Source organism: Maylandia zebra, linkage group LG6, assembly GCF_041146795.1.
Source record: "Maylandia zebra isolate NMK-2024a linkage group LG6, Mzebra_GT3a, whole genome shotgun sequence".
NCBI classification, from domain to species: Eukaryota; Metazoa; Chordata; class Actinopteri; order Cichliformes; family Cichlidae; genus Maylandia; species Maylandia zebra.
The window spans coordinates 9,613,156-9,630,330 of record NC_135172.1 but is presented as its reverse complement, the minus strand read 5'-3'; the positions used below and the strand labels follow the sequence as shown (position 1 = coordinate 9,630,330).

At 39.4% G+C, this 17,175-nt stretch overlaps 1 protein-coding gene across 1 annotated transcript in view; it reads right to left on the bottom strand.

Moving 5' to 3' along the window:
* The window catches only part of LOC101463716 (protein phosphatase 1 regulatory subunit 29-like), a 321,443-nt gene that overhangs the window by 260,076 nt on the left and 44,192 nt on the right, over positions 1 to 17,175 (bottom strand). The window lies entirely within an intron of this gene.

The following is a 17,175-nucleotide window of genomic DNA, read 5'->3' as shown; positions in this document are numbered from 1 at the left end:
TCGAGTGATGACAATGTGGCCGCATTAATTCACCAAAATATCTCAGCAAAATTATAAGCTGAATCCTATTGTGACGCCTGCTCTGTTTACCTGCACATGATTCAGTTTGTGCAAGTTAAAGGTGTGACAATTTGGGAAATAAACTGCCTTTTGCTATATGCAAAATGTACTCAATGCCATCGGTGTGATTTAATATATGGACTTTTGACACCTGATTTTAGAGGCTTGAGAATGTCTGCATGATTCACAAATCATAATAATCCTTTTTAATCTCATATTGGGACTTCCCTTTCCTTTAAATCAACTTTCTTCCTATTGGTTGTCCCTCACAGATCAATCACACATCAATCAAAGGCATGAAAGAACTTTCTAAAAAAAGAGCATGAAGTACGATGTACAGTATAAAGGTTTTGAGTTTTAGGGATTAATTGCACATAATTTGACCTCAGTTTTGATAATTTATCTGTTTTTATCTGTGTTTAATATGAGCATTCAACATTGTAACAACATATGTACATATTACATAAAATAAGGAAAAGCATAATAGGCCGCATTTAAAGGAGGCAGTACTGGGACTCTGTTGGGGGCATGTTTAGTTGTAGTTATAGTAAATGGCCTGGTTCTTACATTATACAGGACATCTGGGTAAAGTCAGGGTTCAGTATCTTGCCCAAGGATACGTTGGCATGCAGACTGGAGCAGACAGGGATTGAACCACCAACCTTCCAATTAAAGATGACCTGCTCTACTTCTGCAGCTACATCCTGAGGTGGAGGTAGAGCAAGTTCGTGGAAGTTCATGGAAGCAACACTCTCTTCAGCTAAAACCCGTACTTGTCAAGATGAGTGTGTGTGTGTGTGTTATATGTGTGTGTGTGTGTGTGTGTGTGCGTGCGTGCGTGCATACATATACAGTACGTACGTCTACTCCTTTGGGCCAAGTTTATATTTACCTTTTTTTTTTCTGTCTCTGCCACCATCCATCAGTTTTACCGTCCATCAGGTAGCTGGGCCACCATTTTGATTTAAGGAAATGTCCAGAGGAAAGAAGTGGGGGCGAAAATAAACTTGACTTGTTCTTCTTTCAGAGTGTGCCACAAATAAGGCCGATAATGCCTTAGCTTAGTGTTAATGGTGCAGGAAATTAAATTAAGGCCAAAGTTGGGATAGAAAAATGTTTAAGCGGAGAGCAGGAAGATCAGAGGGAGGAGAATTGAGGGTAATTTAAGGAGGGAAGGAAAGAATTGAAGAAGTGTATTGGAAAGATGGAGGGAAGAAATATAGCTATGAGAAGGTGGGGATGCTTACATTTAATTGAAAAAGACGATGGCGGCCCAGAGAGGTAGGAACGGGGGATGAGATGGGGAGCAGCAGGGTATTTGGCCATTGGGAGGCAGTTTCAGGAGGAAGATGGTAATTGTCCAGCTCGACTCGATAAAGAGGCCTTTAAAAAACTATTTCATTTTCCCTCCACAAACTCATACTGTTAATGGGATTTCTGCTCTCTGCCCCTGCTGTCATAAACACACACACACACACACAAACACACACATCCTTGCAGAGCTACAAACAAAAATGGCCTTACCGTCACACGTATACCAATTCTCATCACTAAACTCTTACTGAGATAGCGATTAAATACAGCCATAGCCAGTGATTTCTCACACTTGCAGACACACACAGCCAAGTGCACAAGCTCACAAAGAAACACAAATGGAAATGGGGGGACGTGGTGTGCAAATTTTCATCTCGTGCAGCGATACCGCCAAAATCATGCATTACTTTCATTCCAACAAATCATGTCAGAGTGAACAGAGCTGAAATAGAATCGAAGATTATGAAGTGTTACATCCTGCTATTTTGCTCACGGCTTTTCAAATTACACAATGTCCTCCAAAGAGGCTCAGTGCTGCTGCTCAAACCATGGAATCAGACATTTATCAGCTCCATTGGATAAGCGAGTAAACACTCTAACGCGGCAGATGTTCTGGGGGAGACAGGTGTGCGCATCTATGAGACAGAGGGAATGCAGTGCGGCCACGTAGGCATCTGAGGGTGCGCTCACATCCGTTTTGCAGATCAACCAATCCATAAAAACCCTGAGCTTAGTCATCCTAATGATGTCAGCGTATGTGTGCGTCTGTTATGTGTGAGAAATTGAGATAATTCTCATTTCAAGGGAAATGAGGAAAAAAAAAAATCCTGGCCCATTGCACCGAATGACCATAATCTGCCCGACCTCGATGGGGTTTTTGATTGATGACAGTGACTCAGCAGTTGTGACAGGCGATTCTGTATTGTGACACGGAAAAGAAAACACGCCCTCGCCAGTGAAATGTACAAACACTCGCAGTCTCATCTTTCACACATGGTTTCGGCTACAGCAGTGAAAGAAAGTGCAAAGCAGAAGCACCCAGCAGCAGGAGAAATGAAATAAAAATCTCACCCATTAAGTTTCACACGGTTCACGCTTCAAGCAGAAATGGAATTTGCAGGTAATTTTGTGTGAATCATCTTTAAATGATCTTTAGCTTGTTTTGTTTAAGGTTTAGCCATCAGATCTTTAAGGCCTGATTTATGTTTCAGTGGGAAATACATGTTGTAACCTATGACATAACCGCAACACCCCCTAAACCCTACCACATAAACTACTACATCACCTGATTAGAAATGTACCTACACATTGGGTCTATTGCGATTGACTCGCTCAGCAAAGTTGATTCCTCGTGCGCATTTCCGGCTACTTTTTTCGCCACAGTTTTTTAATTTAACAGTGAGAAAAAAACAATCATCACCTCAGCGTGAAGAATAAAGATCATAGCATCAATATAAGGATTCACAAATGTCTGGAAATTCCTGGAGGGAGACAGGTAGAAATATCAGAATGGATGTGAGGGAATGTACAAAGAAGTAGGAAAACTAGAAAGACAAACACGTTTACACCTAAAAATGCTAACCACAACAAAGAACGATGAACCAGGAGGCATAAAAGTCACAGGATTTTTTTTTGTTTCCATCGGCTGAACACAACCACATGGTAATTAACATGTAACGCACCAGCAGAAGTCTAAGTCAGGTCTAAATCCAAACTGTTAGCATGTATTAGTTCCACCAGCTCAATTAATGGCTATGCGATTCATTCCTGCATTGCTTAAGGTAACTAAAAAACTTATTTCATGAATTAGTGGTATTAGTAGTATGAATTAATGTAATTCCACCTATGTTAGCTCGGGACAGTGTGGGCAAATATCAGTGACTTGACATCCCTTTGGCCTTCCAGATGGTTTTTTCACACCTATAAAAGCAGCTTCCATTGCTCTTATTACTACATGCACTTTAATGATCTGAGCACAAGTGTAGCTTCAGGAAATGTGAAATTTAGCCCATAATTCAAAACACCTGTGTTGCTGTCGATGAGCTCTGAGACGGTATAAATGTTTTCATGCTAGAAAACACGAAATACCAAAGTGGTCTTCTTTCTGCAGGTCAGTAAGGACAGAAACCAACCGACCAGCTCATGTTTGTTTACTGTTTGAAATGTCACCACCTGCTACTACATGTATGTGTACACACAAATTTTCATATATACAGCCAAACAGGGGGCTGAAATATTATATGAACTGTAGATTTCAGTGTAATCTATTACACAAGGACCAGAGAGTGGTTCAAGAACATAGGACTCAAACTAAAGCACACAGATTAACCTGTGAACGTTACCATCAGAAGTACTTTGCCTCAGTGTGCCTAACCGATATAGACAAAATGAAATATGAGAACACTAGGAAAGTCTGTCTCTGGCACTACCGGTTCATTAAATAAATATTAAAATTAATTTGTCTAGAGTTTTGAAACATTAAGATGCCTTGCCAAGTTTATTCAACCAAGTTTATTCAACCAAGTTTATTCAACCAAGTTTATTCAACCAAGCATGTCTGGGAGCAATCCTTAAACAGGTTGCCAGTTTCTCACAGGAACAATAATAAACACTGAAGTCTTTTTTTTTTCAATTATTTGATTCTTTTGAAGAACATGAATCAGCCAATCCCATGGCAGCGACTTAATGCGTTAGGTATGTGGATCTAGTTAAGATGACCTGATGAAGTTCAAAGTGAGCTCCAGAAAGGACAGCAAAGGTGGACATGACATGGTTGTTGGTGCTAGAAGGGCTGGTCTGCGTGTTTCAGAAACTGTTATTCTACTAGAATTTTACCACAAAACCAACTCTAAGGTTTACAGAGAATGGTCTGAAAAAGAGTAGCTATCCTTTACCTGATAGGTCAGAGGATGGCCAGACTTTGAGCTGACAGAAAGGCAACAGTAACTCATATTACTACTTATTACAATGGAGGTACACAAAAGAGCCTCAGAACATTGAAGCACATAGAAGAAAACACTGAGTGCCAATTCTGTCAGCTGAGAGCAGGAGACTGAGAGTACAATCTCAACTAAATTGGAAACAGAAAAGTGGAAAAATGTTACTGGGTGTGATGAGTCTTGATTTCTGATGTGGCCTTTAAAGGATAGGGTTGGAATTTGTTGGTTGTGGTGTTTGTATAATAGTGAAGAGCATATTTTGGGCCCCTTAATACCAAATGAGCCCATTATTTAAACACACAGCCTGTGAGTATTGTTCTGACCATGACCCTTTATGACCACATCTTGTGATGGCTACTTCCAGCAGGATAACACAACATGTGACAAAGCTCATATCATCTCACACTGGTTTGTTGAACATAACAACGAGTTTATTGAACTAAAATTACCTCCATGGTCACCAGATGTCTGTCCTATTGAGCGCCCTTGGGAACAGGAGATTTGCAGCTGACAAATCTGCAGCAATTCTGTGATGTTGTCAAGTCAATGTAGACCAAATTTTTTTCCCTGCACCTTGCTTCTTTGCTAAGTGCTAAGGGAATTAAGGGGAAAATTAGCCAGTAATAGAAGTAGCATAGAAATGATTTTTATTTTACGAACATTAAGAAAATGTTTTTTTATTTTTTAGAGTTTATGTGTGGTGAATGGTGAAAGTTCTTCTTCTACATTTTCCACAAATAAACCAATAAAACAGTGCTTGACTTTTCTTCTGACATTAACTATTTGGCATAACATATCGTATGTCCCATAGGTGATTACAGAAAATGTGAAATATGAACTATACAATATGAACTATGTCAATTAATCATTGTTGCAAAGCAATACAAATTCAAACATCAAATATGTGACATGGTGTAAGATGAAAAGGTGACTGAACATACCTTCAAGGCTCTGGCTTCTTTGGCCACGAGTGAAATATGCTTGCTGTTACCTCCACATGTTTTTTTCTACCACAGAATAATGAAATGGAGAATGCAAACTTGGTGTGGTAGCTGCTGGTGGGTCAAACTGCACATTTTCTCTACTTACTCAAATCTCTCCCCAAATTATCCTTGGGATGTTTATATTTTTTTCTTAATTTTTTGAAGGACTTATGATTGGTATATTTTGTCATCAGTGTAACATGTCTGTAGTGTATGCTTTCAAATTGGCATTGTTTATACAGAGATACAGTTCCTTGTATTCAGTCTTTAGACTAGAACTGGTTAACGTCAGGTTCTTAGCTGTAAGAGTCCATAGGTAGTGCAAGAGAATAAGGCATAGAGACGAGTTGGCAACCACCTGGCAATTTCTGGCTTCTAGGAAAGAAAAATGTGCATTCCCTAACCAACCAACTGGCGAGTGGTTGTCTTTAACACACTCAGGTCTAGAGACCCTCTGGTAACCACTGGATGGCTGTGTCCAGCTAGCACCTTTCTGCAAGTACTCGCCAACCAGTCAGGGAATACAAAATTTTCCCTAGTGTCCAGTGGTTACCAGATAGCCTCTAGACCTAAGGTCATCATACAAAAGAACAGAACTGAAATTCATAGAGGGGCAGCCATAAAAAAGTAGTTGCTACTACACCAAACTTGTAAAGAGGAACACAATTATAACATTTCTTTTTACTTTCCATTGGGAGTGTGTCATGGCATCACCCACAAATAGAGTGAAATAGCAGCTTCTGTAGTTACCAATTTATGCAGCAACCCCAAAATTGACTGCAAAGGTATTTCCAAGAGTAGGAAAACAATGTAAAACTATAATTTGCATTTCAAACTACCCACATACCAGATAATTCCTATGAATCTTTAGTTCTCAAAAAAGCTATTGTTATCCATATTACTACCCAGTTATGTGATTGTTGTAGAAAGCCAGTTGCTAAGCTGAATCTAAATAAACACAGACTGACAAGAAGTATGTGCCCAGAGGCTGCAATATACTCTCCAGTAGATTGCTGACTCTAAACTGTTGGAATCAAATTTGGTGTTATTGAATTGGTATAACCATAACGATATTCACTTTACAGTTATGTAATCCACATACTTTAGAAACTGCATAGAACTTATAGTGCCCAAAGTGATTAATCCATTTTCAAAATGTATGTTAATTACCTTCAACGCTTGGACAAAGTCAGCCACTGCTGACCCATCTTTCATCCCACCTTCTGTTTATATGTTCTGTCTTGTTGCCTGTAAGTATCCATCAGAAGCAGAGAACACAGCAGACTACTTTTAAGAGTGTCATTACAGTACTTTGCCCAGAGCCCTAGAAATCATACTCCTACGCAGAATACTACTTCAACTCAGCTTTTTTTTTTTTTCATTAAAAGCAAATATGTCCAGGTAAATCCTCCTTGTAAGCATAAGCAAAGGTGTTGCTTGAAAATCACAATCAATGACATGGTCATTTTCAGCTGTTACAGAGGAGAGAAAACTCCAAACTAAACCTATCATCACCCTTCATGTCCTCCTGAGAGCTGTGTGCTGACTGACACTGAATTAATTACCTCTGAGAACGTCAGCTACATATAAGCAATCCAATCTGTGCCACAGGAGAACTCAATTGTAAAAGCTGCACCAGATGTACCTGTTGACCTGTGCTGCAGCATGAACAGCAGGATTCAGGGTCTTTATTCTCCCTGTAGCTTAATGGATAGAGCATGACACAAACGCTGCCTCGGTTAAGAGTTCAGCTTTCCTCTGTAGTCACCCACATTAAAATTCTATAAGCAGCTATGAAACTAGAAGGAGCTTGGGACAAAAACATATACCGGTGTGATAGAGAAAGAAAGAACGAACGAACGAAGGAAAGAGAGAGTCCCCAGCAGTGTTGTAGAAAAAAGTTCAAATGAGTCACAAATACAGGTGGCAAAAATGTCATAACTTCAGCTCTGGATTGTGGTTGATTGTGCCACAACATTTACACAAGTCACAGTGTAATAAAATATCTACAATTTCTCCAAAATTAATCAAATGCTCTTGTTCAACCCTCAGCTAAAATTAAAGTTGTATTTTTCTAAAGTAATCCTGAACAATAGTTCTCCAGGATTTGACTATTTTCCCCAATTTTCAGAGGAATGCTTGTTGTTGTTGTTGTTGTTGTTGTTGTTGTTGTTGTTGTTGTTGTTGTTGTTGTTGTTGTTGTTAAGCCACCCAACACTTTCCTATGAATCATTCAAGCTTGAAAAGGCAGCTAACTCGAGAGATGAACCAGTGTTGTGTCTACAGAAAAACCAAAGAACCAATTTTAAATTGTACCTCTAGGCCCTTTGTTACTAGCAGTCTGCCACAGAAAAATATCACTTGTTCCACTTTCTCTAACTTAATCTATTTTAAAAATGCCAAAGATCACCCAGATTAACAGGGATAAAATAGTACTTTTTGCGTTAGCAAGGTGATTCCCAAAAGCGCTGTTAGTCAAAAATAGCATATCTCACCATGTTGTGCTGTGTGTCCTTAAAAAATTAAGGAAATTTATGAAGCAGTGAACAAAAAAGTAATCAGAAGCAGATGAACAGTATCTGAAAGTTATTTTCTTAGGAAATAGGAAACAGGTCCAGCAAGGACCTGACCCTTCAGATGTGTCGACGCCTCATCAGATATGATCTCGTTGGAAGTGTGGCTGCTAAGAAGGTATTTTTAAGGAAGGGAAACAGAGAGAAAAGGCTGATGCCAAACTACACAAGAACTGGACTGAAAGTGGCAACAGGTCTGAGTCAGAAATCATTGGTTCGAATGGTATACAGCATCTCTGTCATAGCTGGGGAATTTATTTATTTCAGCCTAATTTGTTGGTCAGAATTGATGGAACTATGAAAAAAGTGTTGAGGATTAGCTCAGACCTTTGCACAGCACTATAGACAGGACACACTGCACAGGTTTGTAGTATTGGTTTGATATGTCCCACTCTTGGTTTTTAAGTATAGATTACTACTACCTGCTACTGTAAATTATTCCTCCTTTCAATAATTTTGTTGCATTTAATTATTTTATTGTAGCTGTTTGACATTGATTGAAATGGCTGTAACATGTAGAGGTTGTGCAAAATCCAGTCGTTTCTGAAAAGTCTTGTGTCATTCTGACAGCCATTATAGCAGTATCATGGACAAATATCGCCCACTCTGAAATTACCCTCAACTCTTTAAGATATTTAAACATTTTACAGCTCATTGTTTTGGTTTGGTGTCCTGCCACTGTGCTGTTTTAGTTCTGCCTCACAGCCATTATGGTTTATTACATAATTTCCAGTCGCAGCAGGCAAGTGTCTTCAGGATTAAAAAAATGAACCTACTGCACACTACCTGCCAGGCACCAGCAGCAGGTGACAAAAGAGTTCATATGAATACTAATACTGATAATTTTTTTTTTTTGCTGGATTAGCATTTTGCCTTATTTTACCTGTAATTTCAATAAAGTAATCATCAAAGAATGCAAGTTTTTCCTATTAAATACCAAAGGACCAACTTATGTAATAACACTAACATGTCAGTCTCTGAAAAGTCAGTAAATCTTATGACAAAGTCGATGAGTTGGTAATAATGAGGTGCAGTGAAGCATCGCAATCGCTGCTGAGTGAGGGAAGTGTCAGTTGCTCCATATTTACATCAAAGCAAAAAGCTGAATAGCAAAATGTAAAAAAACAAAACCAAATACAATGCATCAAAAAGCATCCGAATAGACATTTACCCCAGCACAGCTGTAGAAGTTAGACATCCCAGTGTGACTCAGCATTTGGATGCATTCTTTGTTCTTTTCACTCAGCTATAATAGTCAAATTCATATTCTTCAAAAACTGTATCACTTTAGTGCTCTTCAGTTCCCTGAAACCCTCACACACTTTCTTCTTTCAGAGGCCTAGGAGACCCATAGCCAGACAGGGGGCTGGCAGTCACACTAAACCCTCGGGAAGGCTCCACATTCGGGCAGAACTTGGCTGGGTCATCCCCCCTTGCCTCCACCCCCTATTCCTGCGAGGCCTCCGGGAGGAAAGTCACAGCATCTAATGGGGACAGATGGTGCAATGTCATGAGCCAAGTAATGTGTGAATGTCTGGTTCCACTGTTACATTCCTTCAAAGGCATAAAGTCAACACTGCTGTGCACCATCGCATGACAGCAGAAATGCTAATACTGTGCATAACAACAACAACCAAACTCTATTTTTGGACAGGCTTTTATAACTGGACCTTGAAATCAAAGTCTTCTGTTCTAAAAACGACACCCTGCTTACTTTGCCATCGCCCTCAATCCATGTACTGATCAATTTGCATGGACATGAAACATTGTGACCTAAATGTTCTCCCCTTCTCCTCAACAAGAAGTCTGAACTGTCACACAACAGTCTGTTCACAGTATAAATAAGTCAAAAACCCATTGCCCAAAACACTGGAAGGCAGTGAAATTAAACATTTATACACTTGTCTAGACAATCTTCCAGAGAATACATTACAGTGAAAAGAGTGACAGAACAGATATTTACACCGCTGACATCAATATTTTGGTGAAACTCGGCATGGTGATGCCACCTGATGATACTTCCAAAGACATGAAGCAACAGAATTATGGGCTATTCTTGTTCAAGACATATTTGACAGTAGACAAAGAGTTTCTTTGTAATGGAGTGAGACAAAGTGATAAATATAATGGAAAACTGTTCACTGCAACTTTTTTCTTGCACTTGTATCTCTTTTGTGGCTGCTTCCAAGAATTCCATGAATAAAATGACAAATTAAATGATTACGAGAATTCACCAGACAAAATTAGATTTCCTTTAGCTGATATTAGCCCGGTTGACTCACTACCACTAGCAGCTAGTGGGCTAAGCTTAGCTTGCTTCCCTTTTTGTCATGTGGGGATATTTGTGTTGTTTATTGACGTTAGTATTTAGCAGACCACATTGCTAAGTGTAATGAGATGGACTGGCATTTGTATAGCACTTTTCTAATCTTACTAGCCACTTCAGACTACATTTAACCATACAGCATGGCATTCTATTCACTAAGGAGAACAACCAAGCCCCACAGTGAAGTAGCTGGGGATGCTTCTTGCTCTGAGGCAATGCTACAAACTACTGTTCACCATTTTGCACTGCTCACTGTTAACACTGTAAGAAAGGAGAAAAGGGTATTGGGACCCACACCCAGTTTCACACCTTGGCTCAGGCGATTAGAGGATCATCAGGGGGTCCTTTTGTCCCTCTGTGGGGGGTTACTCCCACTAGGTTTATATCTGGGACTCTCCACCATTTGACCTTAGAACTGAAGAAGCTTCTCGGATGAGAGGTGAAACATCTTCAAGCAACTTAAAGAAGTCCAGACGCTTTTCTTTGCAAGCTCCTTTGACTACGATGACCTGGATGACTGAGAACCTTCACAGAGAAAAGGATATCATAGCAAAGTGCTTGGGAGAGTGTATGGACATTGCATCATTTGGTATTTCAGATGAAACTCATTCCAAATCCAAAGCAATGTATCTATAAGAACCAACCAAGAAACCAAGAGTGTCTAAGTAGTGTTTAAGAGCATCTTTTATCGTACAACTCCTTGACACAAAGAGAATAAAAATGATTCAATAAATTTGTGTTTATGGTGCTTTAAAAATTTATACTTTTTGCATATTTTGATGACAATGATGTGTCGATACACCTGAAACTCTGATTAGAAAGATCTCAGGTAACCAAACACCAATACAGACTATGAAAAAAACATTTAGCTAAAAAAACATTTAGCTAAAAAAAACATTTAGCTACATTTTATTTCAGCTTCTAACAGACGCTCCAGACTGTGGCCCTGAACTCTGAAGCTGCTGAGCTACCCTATTAACTCTAAAAATAAATAGCATAGAACCATCAGGAGAGAGCTGATTAAATTTCAGATGAAGCAAGCTGAACAAGGTAGTGATTAATAGTAAGGTATGGATAAATATAAATATACAGTATATATAAATGTGATCACAGAAAATCTGAAAATGCGATTAACATCCTAGTAAGTAGTAGCACCTGTGAATGATTGGTGCTATCCGTGTGTGCATGTTCACCTGACGGTTTGTTAGTTCTGCATTGAAGCAAGATAGGCAAGACAGTATAAGATGCATGTGTGTGTGTGTGTGTGTGTGTGTGTGTGTGTGTGTGTGTGTGTGTGTGTGTGTGTGTGTGTGTCCCCTGTCTGTTTATCTGTGTGTGAATGCCGTGAACCCTTCTGTCACTCTACATCTACCTGCCTGCCAGATGCCTGCTAACAAGGACCTGGCTCCTTGCAGGCTAATACACTACCTGCCCATCACACAAGCCCACACACATACACACACACACACACACACACACACACAAACATGCACAGCATACAAACTAGGTGACGGCTGGGCTGCTTTCACAGACCGGTGCAAGACTGACTAATCAGTGTGACTCACACATCTCTGCGTGTCCAAGGCTTGGCCTCATGCTTAATGCAGAATGTCAGGAAGTGCCCACACACAAGCAAACACACACACATTGCTGCAGAGGTGAAACCTACTCTTTATTCTATGTGTGCACTTGTTTTAGTGTCACTAACATTGTCTGTCTATGGCTCTGAATCTGTCTCTATCAATTATATACCTCAGATAAGACCATGACAGCTCTGTGCGTTGGGTGCTTCTGTTGTTGTGTTAGTGTGTGCGCTTAGGTGTTATTGCTGTCAAAACAATGCAAATGTCAGATACCAGCTAGTATTGCCCTCTGAGAAGAAATGTGGAATCAAATGGACAAAAAGGAAAAGTAAAGGAGGCAGAAAGGACAGAAAGAGGAATGTGAGGTCGGGGTGAAACAGCCAGGTGATAAGAATGAAATGGAAAGAGTGAAAATAGGCCTTCCTCCAAAGTAAGCCACACCTTTTGTATGCTTGTATCCTTGTAGACTTGAAGCAGATATGCATGTCCATTACCATAAAGGAGCAAGTGGTGAAGACTAAAGTCCAGCAATAGTTGGAATTCGATTTACACGGGTATTGAGAAAATAATTTTATTCCATCGTTTGAACAAGAAGGTTTAATTTTGAGAAATGGTAAACATTAAAAACAGGAAATACGTGGCTGAAAATAACCAAAAGAAAAAGGCACAGCATTAAAATAGTTTTTTTTTAATGTGCTACAACCTGTTAATGTCACAGTAACAGCTCAGATATGGTGACATCAAGTGAATTCATTGCAAAAATGAGACAATAAAGGTCCTGCATTACATGTAACTTAACTGTTTCACTTAAATCCATCTGGATGAAAGCTTGGGATGGCTGTGGCTCAGCAGGTACAGCAGGTCACTAATTAGAGGCTTGGTGGTTCAATCTCCACCTCCTCCAGTCTGCATGCTAAATATCCTTGGGCAAGATACTAACCCCCAAGTTGCTCTCCAATGCATCCATCGAAGTGTGGATGTTAGATAGAAAGCACTTACATAGAAAAAAGTGCTTGGGAAGTTATAAGATTGGATTAAACAGAAATTGCACTGAAACTAACAAACTGAGTAATATTTTAACCACACAGCATAGACTTGTTAACATCACACTGACATATTATTTGTTGACACCAGGATATAAAAACTAATAGCATATGAACCCCTTAAATTCACTACAGGCCAATATCTATGTTCCATAACACTTTGCACAAAATGTAAAGAAACTGTCATTTTCTCCATAAAGTATATTTTCCAAAGACTTTCTACTTTTATATTAGAGAGCTTTTCGTATTTAGAAGTCAAAAAATACAAAGATAAGGTGCATTATAAAAACAGACTGAATCAGCCTTTACCTCTGACATCTGAGATCGACTGTAGGTAGAGGGTGACATTGGCATCTGTTACTGCTAAAGCAATAAAAACGATATTAAAACTGCACACAGTCCTGTATGAGCAGTTGCTCAGCTTCAGTACAGTGACTGCAAAGCCATAAAATATAAAACAATCTAAAACCTGATAATAAAAAAAGAGCAATGGACATGAGCCATTTCAGCGTGAATGTTTTCAAGGAAGATACTTTGCTTTCAAATGCCAAATGCAACCTCAGCAGAGCCTAAAGCTTCAAGCCACTCATGATTTCATGTGTACGTCTTTGGCAGGTACAGATGAGTTAGCGGACCAATAATAAAGTGTTTAGCACTGAATATTTAGCAAGCCACACACTGCTGAGCAGACGCTCCTGCTGAATATGAATTCACGAGCAACAGATTTGCCATCTTGCAGCACTGCGAAGACATGTCGGTACTTGGATATATATTTTGTGTGTATCTGTGTGTTTGTCAGCTCTCACTTCATTTAGGCAGAGGTGCGGCTCCACACACACACACACACACACACACACACACACACACACACACACACACACACACACACACACACACACACACAAATCAACATATGAAGCTATATTTCCTATGGTATAGCTGCACTCATGTAGCTGCTACTGTACATCTACCACAGGGCTTGCCTCAGCCAGGGTGTCAGCCATAGCACTGATTTATTTATATCTGCAACTGGGTAAGTTTTCACATGCCGCTCTAACTGGAGAGTGCAGCCATGCAGATGCACGTTGCTGTGGTATAGGGGACAGGAGGGATGCTACGAATGGCACATTCAGTTTGGAAACACTAATAAAAACTTACACAACAGGGAATTCTAACTATCTGTAATATTTCCTGTTTTATCTCATTCGAATGAACAGTCATGCACACACATGACTATAAATGCCTAAAGGTGGATACCGTAACAACCTGAACAGCTTAGGACGTGGGATGGAGTTGTGAGGGAGGAGAGGGCAGGGAATTAAAGCCTGAACTATAACCTGACACTGCAGGAATTTCTGTTGTCCGCATCATGAATTTTTCAGCCTCACAAACACATACATATCGTTGCCATGCATAGCCCTGAATAATTGAACCCACATTCAAACTGAATGTTTATGGAAAGTGGCCACGGAAATGCATTTTGGTTCAGTCTCAGCTGTCTTCTAATGGCTAAGATGGCTTCTTGTGATTCTGGCTCACAGCCCAAAGGAATATAAGGGAATATTTATTTCCAAACAATTTGACTGATGCGTCTACTAACTTGGATTTTAAATACAGGGTAAGGTACAGACTTTTAGTGTCATAGTCAAAAGAAGACATACTGAAGAGAAAAAATACATTCGGTCAGCTAGCTCTGGCCAAAGCAGGGATGAGACTTGCATGAATGGTTTTCCAGTATGCTGCACTTTTGATGCACTACTTGATAATTTTGTGTATTCTTTATTTATAAATATCTGACTATAATAATTGCAGTGTATATATGTCTGTATGTACCATATCTCCTTCTTAATGGGTGGGCCAATCTTAATGAAACTTAATGAATGAACATTGTCAGAGCGATGTTTAACATCTATATGCTTTGTAAAAAGATTTATTATAATTGCCAAATCTTCTGATTTACATATTTATTATGCCTCTGAAAATAAGATGTTAGCTTATTTGCTTTTTTAAAAATTTAAAATGTAAAAATCAAAATTTAACTTAACAGTCACCAAAATATGTGTGAATGACAGAATTTTGATTCACTCATCACTAAATACAGAATTAAGAATTTGAAAACGTGCCACAGGTTGGTAGTTATAATGCATCAAAGCTGACTGGGACATAATGAAGCAATGCTTTTTTGTAGCTAAATTAAAGATAGCTGGGTAACCACCCTGGGTTATTAGTTTGGAAAACTGACATTAGTTATACATCTTTGCTATGGAACATTGCATGATTTACTAGTTGTTAAAATTAGTATCAGTTGACAGTATCTATATGCTATAGTCATGGTTCTGAGAGGCTAGCCAACTAGCATTTCCTCTCAGAAATGATCCTGCTAGCTATAAAAGGTTAGTCAGGTGGTTTGATACAGATGTTAGGTTTATATGGTTGATTGTCACTTATGCTTAGAAATCTTTACTCATATATGCTTAGAGTTTTATAATCAATTGCATGTTGATAGAGGTCTGATCCTTAGCAGTCTGTAAAGACTCTGTGTGCCTTCCAGAGTGTTCTGGCATACACACTCACATCCTGGGGTCACGAGAAGAGGTCGTACCTTCTTTTATTGTTTTATGGTATAGCAAACACAAGTATATCTGTTTTAGTCTAAGTGCCTTTTGTTTAGATGAACTGCTGGACTTCCAGGCCAGCAGATTTTGGGAAGTCATTTATTGGGTCACATCTTGAGTGTGTATTATTGAAACATCTACAGAAATGTTGTGAAATCTGAAAAACATTTAGGTGTACACAACCAGGTTGTCTTTATGAGTTTCATTTACTCTTGCAAAGAGGTCAATTTACACTAAAGACAGCATGACATAGTGCAAGGACTAATATTCAGTTAGTCCAATTATGAACATTGTACATTGACATGTAGTATATCTGAACAACTACATGAGTAAACAATGTGAAGTCTTTCATTTAGTAAGGTCAGCTTGACATAGTGAAATAGCAGAGTCACTATTGTAGGAGAAAATTTGCACCACACTCTTCACATACAGCTTCACTCTGTGTGTGCAGTTGGGAAAGGTATGTTCAGACACTAGAAATCAAAAAACATCTAACAGATGAAACAAAAATCATCATAAATTTGGATCAAAGAGCAGGTATACATTGCAAGAGTGGTCTGCAATATTTTATAGAGTCAATTGTACGTAGCTACTAAAAGAAAAAAGAAAAAAAAGCTACAACTTGTTAGCATACTTCGTAAGAACTTTTCAGCTTTTAGAGAAGATTTTCAGGCTTTCATGCCTTCTCTGTTCACGCTCTGACTGGCCACATCTGTGGCTGCAAGACTGAGAGCTCATTGCTGGATTTCAGCACCATGGACAGATGTCTGCAAAGCTGAGCTCATCTAGCCGTGAAGATTTTTCAGCACCTTGGACAGAGACACGCTCACACCCAGCTGTGAGCGCTCCAGTTTGCTGGGAAACCTTTCAGAACATCACCCTTCATTTATTCAGTCTCTATTCTATCCTATTCTTTTCTTTCTTTTTTCTTTTTTTTCCGTCTCAAGGGTTGTGAACAGCTGAAGCCTATTTGGCAAAATACTCAGAGACACTTTGGACAGGCCACCAGTACATCACGGTGCTAACACAGACATGTCGACATTCACAATCATCCCTGTGGGCAGTTAGTGCCCAGCTGTGCTAGAGTGTGGTTGGACTGTGGGTGGAATTCACAGCATCAGTGAGCAGGACATGCTAGCTCCACAGCTTGGAAATTGAATGTGTGACCAAGCCAATGACTATCTTTGCGGCTATGCCATCTGCCAAAAGTGACATGCGGCAAATGGTCACCTGCTCATCCCGTGAGCTAAACTTGTGCCCCGAAATCCAGGATTTCTTGGAGATTTGTGCACCAGACACTCTGTTCTCAGGCCAAACTGGCCGATATGCCATTTATAACTGATTTTCTTTACAAAAGAGCAATTTATTTCAAATCATTTGTGTACATCTTTTCCAAACTTCTTTTCCTCCTTTTCCCATAACCTGTGTTTTTGAAGTCCTTGGAGAGCTTAGAGAGCCTTTTGTTGATGTCATCACACATCAATAGCAAAGACAACAGCAGACTGCTGATGTTAGAGGTTTGAATATGGCACATTCTGTTGTCAGCCTTCAGGGGTTTGGGTTGTTTTGCACTAAGGAACTATCAGACAATTAGATGTGAATCTGGGAAAGCCACTTGCTTTCTGACTACAAAAGAAAGAATAGAAACAGAAAGAAACTGTTGTTACTGTTCGGCAGTCTGCTGAGATGTGATACAAATCGAAATACACAAAAAGGCTTACACCTGTAGACAGCGAGCT